Here is a 13,439-nt window from a genome sequence, read left to right as displayed (position 1 = left end):
CAGTTACCTGCTCCCTTGGTAAGAAGATAGAATTGGGCATAGCAACAACAGCAAAGCTGTATCATTCATGTCAACGAAAGAGCATTATTCAAATAGATCAGCGAGCAAAAACAATCACCAAGGGTGAGTCATTAGAGAATACTTTTCTAAGGAAGTGGAACTTAATAAGATCTTGAGGGAAACTATAGTTTAGTGAAACAGCAAATAGGAGGAGGGCGTGTAGGGCATTCCAGACTTGGGAACAGTGTGTACAGAGGTGTGGCAACAGGAATGCTAGGAGGTTGTTTAGAAATGAGTACACTGATGAAGAGCATCTGAGACGTAAAGTTTTAGAACTTTGAGGTAAATCTAATGGATTTTATTTGCTCCTGTGACTGTTTCACAAAACCCTGGGACTCTTCTGTCCACACTGGTGGGAGAACAAGATCAGTTGGGAGGCAGCCTCTAAGCAGGTCAGGATCAAGGGCTATGGTTCTGCTACAACCAAATGCATCACCTTTTTCTCCCGTTTGTTATGTTGGGGGGCTATATAACAAACCTTAAAAGAAAGTCTTCAATTTAGAAATATATATGTATGTATAATATTATGAAATGCTTCATTATGTTTTTGAAGTTCTATTGACCAAGGATTTATCTTTCTCTAATATTTTCCCAGTTTTCCAGTGGTTTTCTTAGACTTCAGAATAGAGTAAATAGGATGCTACTTTCACTTTAGAATCTACAAAATATTTAAAAACAGCTATCACATGTTCATAGGGCTTTCTTTCCAAACTAATCAACTTATGTTTCTTCTTATGTCCTTCTAATGATAAAACAATGAGTCCTCTCAGCATTAAGCCTGGGTTCTGCAACATGTTCTACCTAATCCATTTTCCACCTTCCTCTTCAGGCATAGTCACTGTACCAGAGCAAACACCTATTAAAGAAAATTTAAATGTACAAATGGAAATCTGTCACTACAATCACGGTGACTCCTGTTCCACATGTTATTGTAACTTGGAAATGCTGATTGCAATATAACCGGTGCAGTCAATTAGTTCTCTCCCTTATAAACACCCGAGGCCAAAAAGAGGTGAGTCTATTGAAGGTAGAAGTATTATAGTATTTATATAGTGCAGGACAGGTCTGGATTTGTATCTACTTCTGCATACTAGCCAGATGACTTTGACAAAACCACTTATTACAGGAACTCAGTTCCCTCTTTGGCAAATGAAATGTAATAAAAATAACTACTTCATGAATTCGTGTTCATTAAATCAGGTGCTATATGTGACTGCTGTATTCCTGCTAATGTCAATCAAAGTAAAATGACAATTGCTCTCTTCATTACCTCACTGAGGTTAAGTGCACACCTCTTCCTAATCTTTATTTCACCATGGTTTCACTTCCTCTTCCTGGACACAAAATTTAAACAGGTACTCATCAAATCTCACCTTTCCTATTAGTGACAAAGAGCCACCCCCTTCAAAGACATTGACAGCATCATTTTCTCTGGATGGAGATTAAAAAAAGAAATCAACAATGAACATGATTTCTACCTAAGGTTTTGTTTATCTTTTTATGTGTAAGTGCATTGCTAGTATTCAACCCTTAAGATCTTGGTTCTGTGTCCTAAATAATGAGCCTCTTCTTAGTTTAGCAGAACAGTATCCTCTTTGGGCATGAATGCGAAAGGAGAAAGTGGGAGGAGCATGGAAGGCCTTGGAGGGAGAGAATGAAGAAAATTGTAGAATTAGATTTAACTTAAAAATTACAAAATAGTGTCTCTTTCAAATCAATTATAGGAACCAATTAATTAACCTACAATTACCTACTCCATAAGGCCCTAAAAGAGGGATTCTAAGAACATAACCAGAGCTTGGACAGAGGAGGGGATAGAATGAGACAGTTTCTTAGAACCACAGAATGGGGCCAATTAAGAAACCTTTTATATAGTTATTTTTGACCTGTATTGTATTATTTAAAGGCCACACATTTTCTAGGTTCAAATTTCATCACACAAAATAATATACCTTTTTGTTTTGTTTCAAACTTCCTTGAGTTATAATTATACGCGTATATTTCATACGAACCTGGATTTTGTATGGAAATCTAGCATTCCCTAGATTTTTGCTTAGACATCTAGAACCTCAGGTATTTACACACACAGGCTTTGACTTTCTAGACAGAGCAGTCACAAGCATTGTATTCTACTCTAGTATTCCATGGCCTGTATGATGACTAATCTTCTATCTGCAAGAACACTTTTGATAGCCCTTATAGTCCATCAGCCAAGAACTGGGTGACCCTTCTGAGTTAGAGTTTGAGTAATTATTAAGGAGAGAATTTGGGGATGGCATGGGTAAAATGTAATGAGAAAAGTGTAATCAAGTGTCCCAGTCTCCAGAAATACACTTAGAGCTTCACTAAGAATAGAAATAAAGCAAATGTAGCAAAAGGTTGTATGTATTATAACAAAGTATTACAACTTGAGTTATCTTTCTACAGATTTTTGCTTAAACTACAAATTATGAATCAAATTCTAACTAAAGTATCCTGTCACCCCTTTCTATCTCAATTGCTAACTTTTTCTTTACTTTTCTCTTTGTTTTACCTCTCCATGCCAGTATTCACTTAAATACTAATTGATAGTTACATATTACAACATGGAATCATATACTGTATACATATACATACACATGCACACACACACACACACACGGGCACATACACACGCACACACACACGCATATATATATCACACACACACGCACATATATATATATATATTTTTTTTTCTCATTTCTTTAACTTCTCTCTTGAAACTTATATGTGCTGACATGTGCAAAACTTAAGGCACTTGTAAAAGGACGGCAGCTGGACTGAAAAAATCATATTTTAATACATTTGGGAAGCTTTTTGTCAGAATTAGATACTTTTGAGTAAGACTTACTGGATCCCATCAGACTTCATTTTCAAGGAACATTTTTTTTTACTTGCTCTTATGAGGTATCATTGAGAATAATGTAGGAGTATCCTAACCTAGGCACAATACTTTGGACTCATTAGATGATAACTAGCTGTCCAATGTAGAATACATTACATAAGCTATTATATATGAAGACAAAATAACCTTTAGCACACACAACTCAGAGCGTGCATAAGCAAAAAAATTGAATGAGAAAAAGTCTTGAAAGTGATATGTTACCCAAGGAAGTATAGAAGGCAGTTGGGAAGTATCTTCTACTAATGCAGGGATGGCTTGAAGGTAGGCCTCTCTGGGAACATTCCTGGCATGTAGTATGGCCTGGAAAGGAGAATCAGGGGTGAAAGTAACATATTTGGATTTGCAAAAACGAACAACTCCTTTTGCCAAACATGTTTTTCCCCTCAGCTTTCAAATTAGAATAGGAAATGCAATCCATATGGTTTGGACACACTTAGGCTCAATTATGAAGAGCTTCAAGACATTTTCTAACTTCTCAAGGTTTTAAGCCCTTTTCCTCCCTAAAGAACAGGAAGTCTTAATTTTCCTAGCTTGAGGGAACTTGGAAATGCAAACGATTTATGTTGGATTTTAATATGAGGGTTCATGAGTTTAAAGTCAGAAAGATTTGCTATAATCCAGTGTCAAAACTATTGCCAGTGATGTGTCATTCTGCTCTAGATGTGATATCTTTCAGAAAAATTCTGACTTGATTTTTGTCTTGAAATGGAAGAGAACATATTTTCAAAGAAGAAAATGTAGGAGGGTTAGAATTTATAGAGGGATTATGATGGTTCCAGCTCAGTTATACAGCTGAACAAATCACCTCCATATGGTAACATAGCTCTGGGTGGTTTTTTTTTATTATTATTCTTTACATCTGTAAGAGGGAAGAAATCTCTGAGCACGTTAATAAGTACACTATTTGATTTTTAGCCCTTATCTAATGACTTAGATGTCAGAAGATTGTTGCACTTAGGGCAAGGATTTTTTTGTTATTGTTGACTTTCCTCTGACATGTCCCCAATTTTTGCAATTTTATTTGATTCACCAACAAGAATTATTGCCTTATACCTGGAAATACAGTTCATTACTTGTACCATAGATCATAAGAAGGATACTCTTTCCTGGAATCAGTAAAAAAGGAAAGGTCAGGATGGAAACTTAGACAAAAGATGGAATCACAAAGACATTGTTTTATAGCTAGTTTTATCAATCCTAGATACTAAGTGTTAGCAATGCTGCTCCACCTTGACACCTACCAACAAAATAATTAAAGGTGGATTTGATCCATTCAATTGCACAATATATGAAAAGATTATAGCACCTCCTCTGTTTGTACAATGTGTGTCAATATAAAATAAAACTTTGGCCCCTGTGTGTAGCTCAGTGATATAGGGCTTGCCTAGGATAAGAAAGACTCTGGATTCTGTCCTCAGTACTAAATAAATAAATAAATAAATAAATAAATAAATTTTATTTCAGTTATTTGTGTGTGTGTGTGTCTATCTGTCCATATGTATGTATGTACATATGTATGTATATATGTATTATGCAAGCATGTATGTATGAGTGTACAGGAAAAGATGCACTGAGATGCTGGAGAGTATATGCTCAGAGGCCAAATGAGGTGTCAGACCCTTCAGAGTTGGAGTTATAGGCATTTTCAGAACAATCAGCTTGTAAGTTGAATCTAAACTCTGATTTTCATGATTATGCAGAAAGTAATCTGAAGCACTGAGCTATCTCACTAGGTCCCATTTTTAATGTTTTTAAGACTATATAAAAAGATATGTAACTATATAATCATATATGTAATTCTAATTTATTCCCTAATCTCCTCAACTTCCACTGTCTCTGACTCCTACTTATATGGAATCTGAAGTTATCAACAGGTCAACTGAAGTTGGAAAGTTTTGACCACAGAAAATACCGTGGTCATAAAACAAACAAAGCCATACTTTCTCACTCTGGTTTCTCAGTCACTTTCAAGTTCAAATAAAGAAATTTATTTTATTTTAACCTTACATTTCTAGCCCCTGTGTGGTCTGATTATCCTAAAATAGACATTTTTGTCTTTCATATCCAAATAGCTGGGTCCAACTGGTCTGTCTGGTATCATTACACCTGTCTAGAAATAAACAGTAGGGATGCTTAAATGTAGGTCTCTTGGCACCACGATAGTTTCTATCATAATTAGAACTCCTGCCACAGCTACTATGAGAGTTCTTTGCTTACTTTGGCTGCAAGGATTATTTTCTTAGAATAGTCATAATACTAATTTCCTTGGTGAGGTTGGATTATTGAGGGATGGAGACTAGCACATTCTGTTGTAGGAAGAATGACTAGTATTAACAGAAGAGTAATCACATTAGAGACTTTGCACTAAAACAAAGTGATTGAAGTAATATCCAATGTGAAAAGAACATGACTCAAGTCATTGAGCTTTAAGAATACCTTATTCTAACTGTGTAGCTTAGTCTTCATGTGGGATTCCTACCAGTGGGAGCTGGGGCTGTCTCTGACTGTGTTGGGACCTTTTCCTCCTATTGAACTGTCTAGTCTAGCCTCAATCGGAGAGGATGTGCCTAGTTTTAAGGCAACTTGATGGGCCAAAGTTGGTTGATATCCATGAGAGGCCTTACCTCTTGTAAAGAGAAAGGAAGAAGGAATGGATGGGGGGGAGGAAGATGGGAGGGAGAAGTAGAAGAAGACAAGAGAGGAGAAACTGTGGTTGAGACATAAAGTTAACTAACTAGGTAGATAATTAATTAAAAGTGGGAAAAAAGGAAACTTTGTACTAGTTTAGATCTAGGATGTTCTCCCAAGGGCCTTGTGGCCATCTTGGTTCTGTTAAGAAGTAGTGAAACAGATCCCTAAGAGATGGGACTTAGTGGGAGGTTTTAAGTCTTTGAGAATGTGTTCTTGGAGATAGTGAGACCTCGGTTCCTTCCTTTCTCTTTCCCATTTTGATCACGAAGTAAATCATTTTTTCCAGATTCTTCTGCCATGATTTACTGGGCCCTTACCCATCAAAGGCTGAAAAACAGTACAGCCAACCAAGCATAGACCGAAACTTCCTACACTGTGAAACAAAGTAAATATTGCCTTTCTTAAGTTGATTATCTCAGGTATTTGTTATAACAACAGAAAGCTATTGGCAGGCAACCACATGAGGAAGATCCTGTTTTTATTTCCACTTTAAAAATGAGAAAATATAATCTCAGAGTAATTCAGTCACTTCCTAAAGTTGACATTATTAGTAAGATGTAGACACAAAGAAAAGAATCCTAAGCCTCTGAATTCATATCCAGTGTCCTTTGTCCTTACACTGGCAATCTTCTGTGAATATTTTGAAAGGTTAACACAGTTTTTTTTTAATCCATTGTTTTGTTTCCCTGATTAACTCACTCCTTTCAGGACAGAGTTCTCTTTATTCTGGTGTTATGGTTTTTCTTTAGTTGGCACGCCATAATTTTGAACAAAGAATTTAACTTCTCTGAGGCATGGTGTTTCTCATCAATGAACCAAAGATAATATTACAGAGTATTTGTACATATTAAATAGAATAACATGAATATTCTTTATATGTGTGAAGAGATGTTGTTCTTCTGGAAGTTAAATCTAACTGGGAGTCCACAGTAATCCAGACAGCCGTTTTTTTGTTACAAAAAGACAATGTCTGAAAGATATATTTAGAAATACCTGGAAAGTGTGGAGCAAAGAAAATATTTTTGCATTTCTTTATTGGTAAAAGTATCATTTTACTCTAGCAGTTCTTTCTAGAATCTCAAATCAAGCAGGAAATTTGGCAGTATATTTAAAATCCATCCTTTCTTTAGAAAGGACTATGTCAGCCCAGAAGCCAGAGCATAACTGAGCAACTATTTCTTTGGACACATTTCCAAGATGCAGATAAGTTAGGTAAGTCCTTTAAATTAGAAAATGATTTATTTAAACAGCATCCCTAAACATGTACTTTGTATACAACGCTAAGACAAGAAGGTAGGTGAAAGATAAAGAGCAGTTTCTACATTCAAGAAACTACATTCAAGAATGTAGTACATAAAACTAAAGGTGAATCATGAGAAGTTTTAAGGCATTATCAAGGAGAACATCATCCTAAGGTCAGTGTAAGCCATTGAAGTTTTAAACAAGGGTGTGGCCTAATCAGATTTGTATCTTATGTGGATCACTAGTTGCAGCTTAAAGAATGAAGTGTAAAGAGCAAAACACTGACTCAGACAAACCAGTCAGAAAGATGTTGCAATAATATATGAGATGATGACAATCTGGATGGAGTTACCAGCAATGGACACATAGAAAACCATATAGCACACACCAGGTGCAAAGACTTCTTATCTTATCAACAAGACAGAAAAGCAGTAGGGAAGTAATTTTCAGGAAACACAGGAGCAAAGTCTCAAAGTCTCCACTATAGATGTGAGTCCATTTCTAAAGCCTGACTGAGTGTATAAAACAAGTGTTGAGAGAACTATGCATTGGGCTTTTGGTTGGTTGGTTGGTTGGTTTCTTTTAATATGGAATCCTACTTCATAGTCTTGGCTAGTCTGGAGCTCACTTCATAGACCAGACTGACCTTAAGTTCAAAGAGATGCACTTGCATCTGTTTTAGTTTATTAAACAATGTTAGTTGTATATTTTTATGAAATTACACATGCTCTAGGTAACTGAGAAGGGGGAAGGAGAGAGATGGAAAGGAAGAGGAAGTGGAGAAGGAAAAGAAGGAAGAGAAGGAAGATTATGAAAGGAAAAGGCATTAGATTTCACTTGACTTCTCCCCATTTAATATGATTTAAGGCTAAAGGAACACTGAGTTTCACATCCTTCTCTCTCTTTTTTACATGCAATATTCTTTTTTATTTTCTTTTTTCACAGTTTTTGCTTATTTATTTTACATTCCACTCTCTGCACCCTTCCAGGTCACTCCATCTCATAATCCTTCTCCCATTCTCTCTTCCCCTTCTCCTCTGAGGTGGTTGGGGGCCCCCTGGGTATCTCCTACCCTGGCTCATGAAGTCTCTGCAAGGCTAGGTGCTTCCTCTCCCACTGAGGCCAGTCAAGGCACCCCAGTTATGAGAAAATATTTGGCATACAGGCAACAGCTTTTGGGATATAGCACCTGTTCCAGTTGTTCAGGACCCACATGAAGACTGAGCTGCACATCAGCTACATATGTGTGGGGAGGCATAGATCCAGCCTATGTATGCCCTTTGGTTGGTGGTTCAGTCTCTGAGAGCCCCAAGCATCCAGGTTAGTGGATTCTGTTACTCTTCCTGTGTAGTTCCTACCACCTTAGAGGCTGTAATCCTTCCTCCTGCTATTCCATAAGAATCCCCAAATTCCATCCACTGTTTGGTTGTGGGTGTCTGCATCTGTCTGAGTCAACTACTGTGTGGAGCTTCTCAGAAGAGAGCCATTCTAGACTCTCATATCATTAATAGTATTAGGGATTGGGGCTTGCCCAGGGGATGGGTCTCAAGTTAGGCCAGTTATAGGTTGGCTGTTCCTTCAGTCTCTGGTCCATCTCTAATCCCTGTATTTCTTATAGACAGGATAAGTTTTGGGTCAAAAGTTTTGTGGGTGGGTTGGTGTCCCTATGGCTCCACTGGGGTTCTTCCCTGGCCACAGGAGGCAACCTCCCCAGGTGTGCCTCCAATGCTGTGAGTCACAGCTAAGGACACTCCATTGATTCTTGGATGCTTCCCCTATCCCAGGTCTCCATCTCTTCCTGTGGATACTCGATCCCTCTTCCTGCCAATAAATTGCAGATTCCCTTTGATTCTCTTGGCCATCTGGCCGTCCTCCCTGCCCCACCCATCACCCTACCCTAAACTGCCCACTCATCTTCTGATCTCCTCTCTGACTCAGTTGTTTCCCTCATGTGACTTCCACAAACATCCCATTCCCTGTTTCCAACTGAGACTCAGGAATCCTTGCTTGTGCCCTTCTTTCTGTCCAGCCAGGTCTGTGGAATATAGCATGGGCATCCTGTATTTTATGGCTAATCTCCACTTATAAGTGACTATATACAGTGTTTGTCCTTTGAGGGTTGGGTTATCTCACTCAGGATCACATTTTTCTCTTAAGCTTTTCTTTTCATTCATTTGCTAACAACATTAAGAACAAAGAATACAGAATACGGGGCTGCAAAGATGACTCAGCAGTTAAGAGTATTGAGTACTCTCCTAGAGATCCTGAGTTCCAATCCCAGCACTCACATGGTGGCTCACAACCATCTGTAATGGGATTCGATTCCCTCTTCTGATGTGTCTGAAGACAGATACAGTGTACTCATATACATAAAATAGATGACTCTTTTTAAAAGAAGAATAATGGATGCAAAAGGAATTAAGACACACTTATTTCCTGAATTCTTCATAGGTGATCAACAATGCATTGTTATAATGGTAGAAAGTTCCATGCCAGTCAGAGCTATACAAACAATACATAGCATCCTTGGGGACTAGAAAAAAAGGCATAATATTGCTTGAAACCAGAGTTATAAATATTTGTGATGTTATGTGGGTGCTGGGAACATACTATAGGTCATTTGCCAGAGCATCAAGTGCTCTTAATTGTTGAGCCATTTCTTTAGCCAGTGTGTGTGTATGTGTAGATAGATAGATAGATAGATAGATAGATAGATAGATAGATATTGATATATATGTATATATACACGCACACACACACACATATACATATATATACACACATATATATTACACAGTACATAGAATATGCCATTATCCTCCCATGTCCTTGGATAATTGATTCTAGAATACTCTAAAGACACCAAAATCTATGAATTCTTAAATTTATTATTTAAAATTCTGTAGTTCTTCTATATAAACTATGGGTATTCTCTCACATAATTCAAATCATTTCTGCATTATTTACAACAACTGTTATAATTTAAGAAAGAGGTCATAAATTTGAAATGGAATTAGAGACATGGAAGGAAATGAAAAAGGTGGAGCTATAAATGATATAAACATTTTACATTAAAAATAATATAATGTAAATGATATATAAATGGTTGTTATACCAGAGCTCCCAGGGTCTAAACCACCAGCCTGGGATTACTTAGGGAGGGATCCATGCCTCCAGCTGTATATGTAGGGGAGGATGGCCCTGTTGGGCATAGATGGGAGAGGAGACCCTTGGTCCCATAAAGGCTGGAGGCCGTGTGTGGGGGAATTCGAGGGTGGTTAGGTGGTAGGGGGTAAGTAGGGACACATCTGCAGAGAAGCAGGAGGAAGGGCAATGGGATTGGGGGTTCCTGGGCGGGAGGTGGGGGAAGTGGGATAAGGGGATAACATCTGAACTGTAAATAAAATATCCAATAAAAAAATACAAAAAAATTAAATGGTTGTTATGCCATATGTTTGTAAAAGTTTGTGCATCAATAGGCTTGGATTGTTTTTTTCAATATGTTCTGTGTACACCTAAATAAGTACAAATATGAAACCCTATGTCTATGTATGACTATGACAGATGGACTTTGGTATGTATTTCTTCAATATACACAAAGGAACTCATTGCATGTTGATAAAATAGGAAATTCCTCAGGAGTTTCAGTGTAATCATCAAGACAGATCACAGGTTCAGTACATGATAAAGCAGAGGCATCCCTTGTTTCAAACACAACCTCTTCCATAAAGTACAATACATTCATTCCACTTAGGATCAGTAACTACTTCCACTCAAGTTTAACTGACCTTTTCTTCTCCTGATATACTTAGGCTAGTTTCCATTTATAACATACTAGCTTAGGCCTCTAGTCTTCCTGGCCATTCTGTACAGTTCTCTTTTCTTGTAATCAGGACAGAGTTAGTTTCTGCAGTAATTTGAAGAATTACTTCAACTGAGAATTTTACTCCTTGGGGTCATGTTCACATACAGTGAACCCTTTGCTTCAGAAAATTTTCCAAACTGGATTTTCTCAATAACTGTTTTATATCAAATGCAGCTGTGAAACAAAATTGATGGGAATTTGATAATTTAGTCAAACGCATGTTGTTGGGGTTTATTTTAATTTTATCCATTCAATAGCTGATTTGTTTTCTGTTGGATTTCTAGCTAATTGGATTGCTTGGTTTGTTTAAAACAATTGTCCTCTGGCATAATTTACAATGGTGAAGATTATACTGCTGTCATGACAAACTTTCTTTTCTCTTTTCATCAAAATAAAGAGACCACTGGATCCAAAAGTACAAAAGCAGCTAAGCTTCCACGTGTTTTGCCAGTTCTAATGAGTCATGACTTCCCTTAAGGGCGTGAATTCTAGTGTACTTTGATGTAATTGCAGAAAGCAGCAGAGGTGAAAACACTGGGTATGTAATATGGAGCTCCTGAAGAAAACATTAGGATATTGTTAAAAGCACTGGGGTGAAAATAGGAAGTTCAGAGATCTATGTATGGCATATCATTAATGCTACTCTCTGATAAAATCATGACAGAACTTCATTATAATTGTTTAGAGCCTTAGAGTAAATTTTGTGGATTTCACAATGATCTGACATGATCTTACCTGGGACACAGAATATTATATGTCAGTGATTTAGGAGGCTGCATCTGTATTTTCACTAGAGAGCCAAAACATTACACAACATATAGCAAACTAAAATTACAGCCAATGAAGTCATAAATTTCACATTTCATCCAAACTATATAAAGATGGCGTGTTTTCTCCTACATTCCGGTTTTTTTAGATTATTTATTAACTGGCAAATGAAAGCATAAAATGGCATGACACTTTTATGCTATGTATGCATATTGTATAATATTGAAATCAGCTTAAAGATATCTGTTTTCTGAAATATTGATCATTTCATGTGGTAAAAGCAATGAATGTCCTTTCTTCTGACATAGCAAGCTATTTGCAGTATTAACACCATCTATAGACTTTTAACCTGATAGAGAGGGCATGAGGAGTTGGAAGATGGCTCAGATTGTAAGGCGATTGCCATGGGAAAAAAAGATCCAAATTCAGATCCCCAGAAACCATGTAAAAGCTTGCATGTTACCTCAGCACTGGGGAACCAGAGACAGTCAGATCCTTGGAACTCAGGGGCCAACCAGAGATCCTGTCTCAAAACCGGAAAGTAGTGAGCAATTAAATAAAATCCTAATGTTATCCCCTGTCTTCCCTAATTAGAAGACGCACATGCGCGCACACACAAACACAAACACACACACACACACACACACACTCTCGCACACTCATATACACACTTACTCATGAACACAAATAAACACAATCCCACATGTATACATACATACACAGTATAAACATTTTTTTAAAAAAAGACAAAGAGCATGGGCTTTTCATGTTGGACATACTTGCATTCCAATTCTATGTCCACTATTTGGCAGTGACCTTCAGGTAAGCTTCATAGTCTCTTTAGTCCATAGTTGTTTTTTTTTAATCAAGAATGTGAGAATCGTGGCACATCCTTTATAGGATTTTTATGTTAAGTAAAATAACTTGTGAAAATATCTGGAACACTATTTGGCTTGGGGAATAATACACTCTTTGAATATTATTGTTCTGCTCTTCTTTGAAATAATTTAGCATACAGTTATGAAATCTTTATTTTCCATTTCATTTCAGTAGACATCAGTTTGTAGGGAGAACCCTTTACTATTTCACTTTGAAATCAACAGTGTTCTCAGGAATGCATTCTTATTTCAGGTAGGATCAAATTCACATTGTTTTACATTCTAAAAATCATAAAAATGAGGAATTTTAATCTTTTAGAGTAGCTAATAGGCTATAGACATGGCCAAAGTTCAAGAAATACAGAATGATCCATTGTATTGCTTCTGGCAGCATGTTATCAAGAAATAACCCAAAGTCTCAAGTAACAGAATATGAACATGGCCCCCCCAGACTTATGTAATAAAGAAGATACTGATGAAGTCTTACTGAAAAGAACAAGTAAACAAATAGGGGCTTCTGTGGAGGGATGTTTGGTTTTCTTCGGACATGCGATCCCCAAGAGACTCCCATTGATCCAGCAGAAGGCTCTCTACCCATCCACAGACTGGTAGCACTAAGTGAACTTAGTAGGTTTTAATTTGAGAGGGAGAATGATTGGAAGGTAAGAAAGAAATTGTACAAGAGAGGATGATACCTGGATTGGATCAAAACACATTACATATGTACTTCTCTTACTCACAGAGCCATCTCTCCAGCTCCATATGAAATTCTCAAATCATAAAAAAAAAATTGTTTGGGGGAAATGATATTTTTTGCTGTACAAATTGAAGTTACAGCTTCGTGGTATTTTCTGGGTGCAGTTTTACTCTTTGCTGAGAGTAGTACAGCCACGAAGTTCTCCTGGCATTCCTTTTGACCCTGGTCTCTCTTGCTGACTCAAGCCAAGGCTAAGGGCCTGGCTGTCTCTCCTAGGTAGCATCATCACTGTTGACTCCTGTTTGCTATCCC

The sequence above is a fragment of the Grammomys surdaster genome, unplaced genomic scaffold (assembly GCF_004785775.1).
Source record: "Grammomys surdaster isolate TR1022 unplaced genomic scaffold, NIH_TR_1.0 1065, whole genome shotgun sequence".
NCBI classification, from domain to species: Eukaryota; Metazoa; Chordata; class Mammalia; order Rodentia; family Muridae; genus Grammomys; species Grammomys surdaster.
This window is presented reverse-complemented; position numbering follows the sequence as displayed.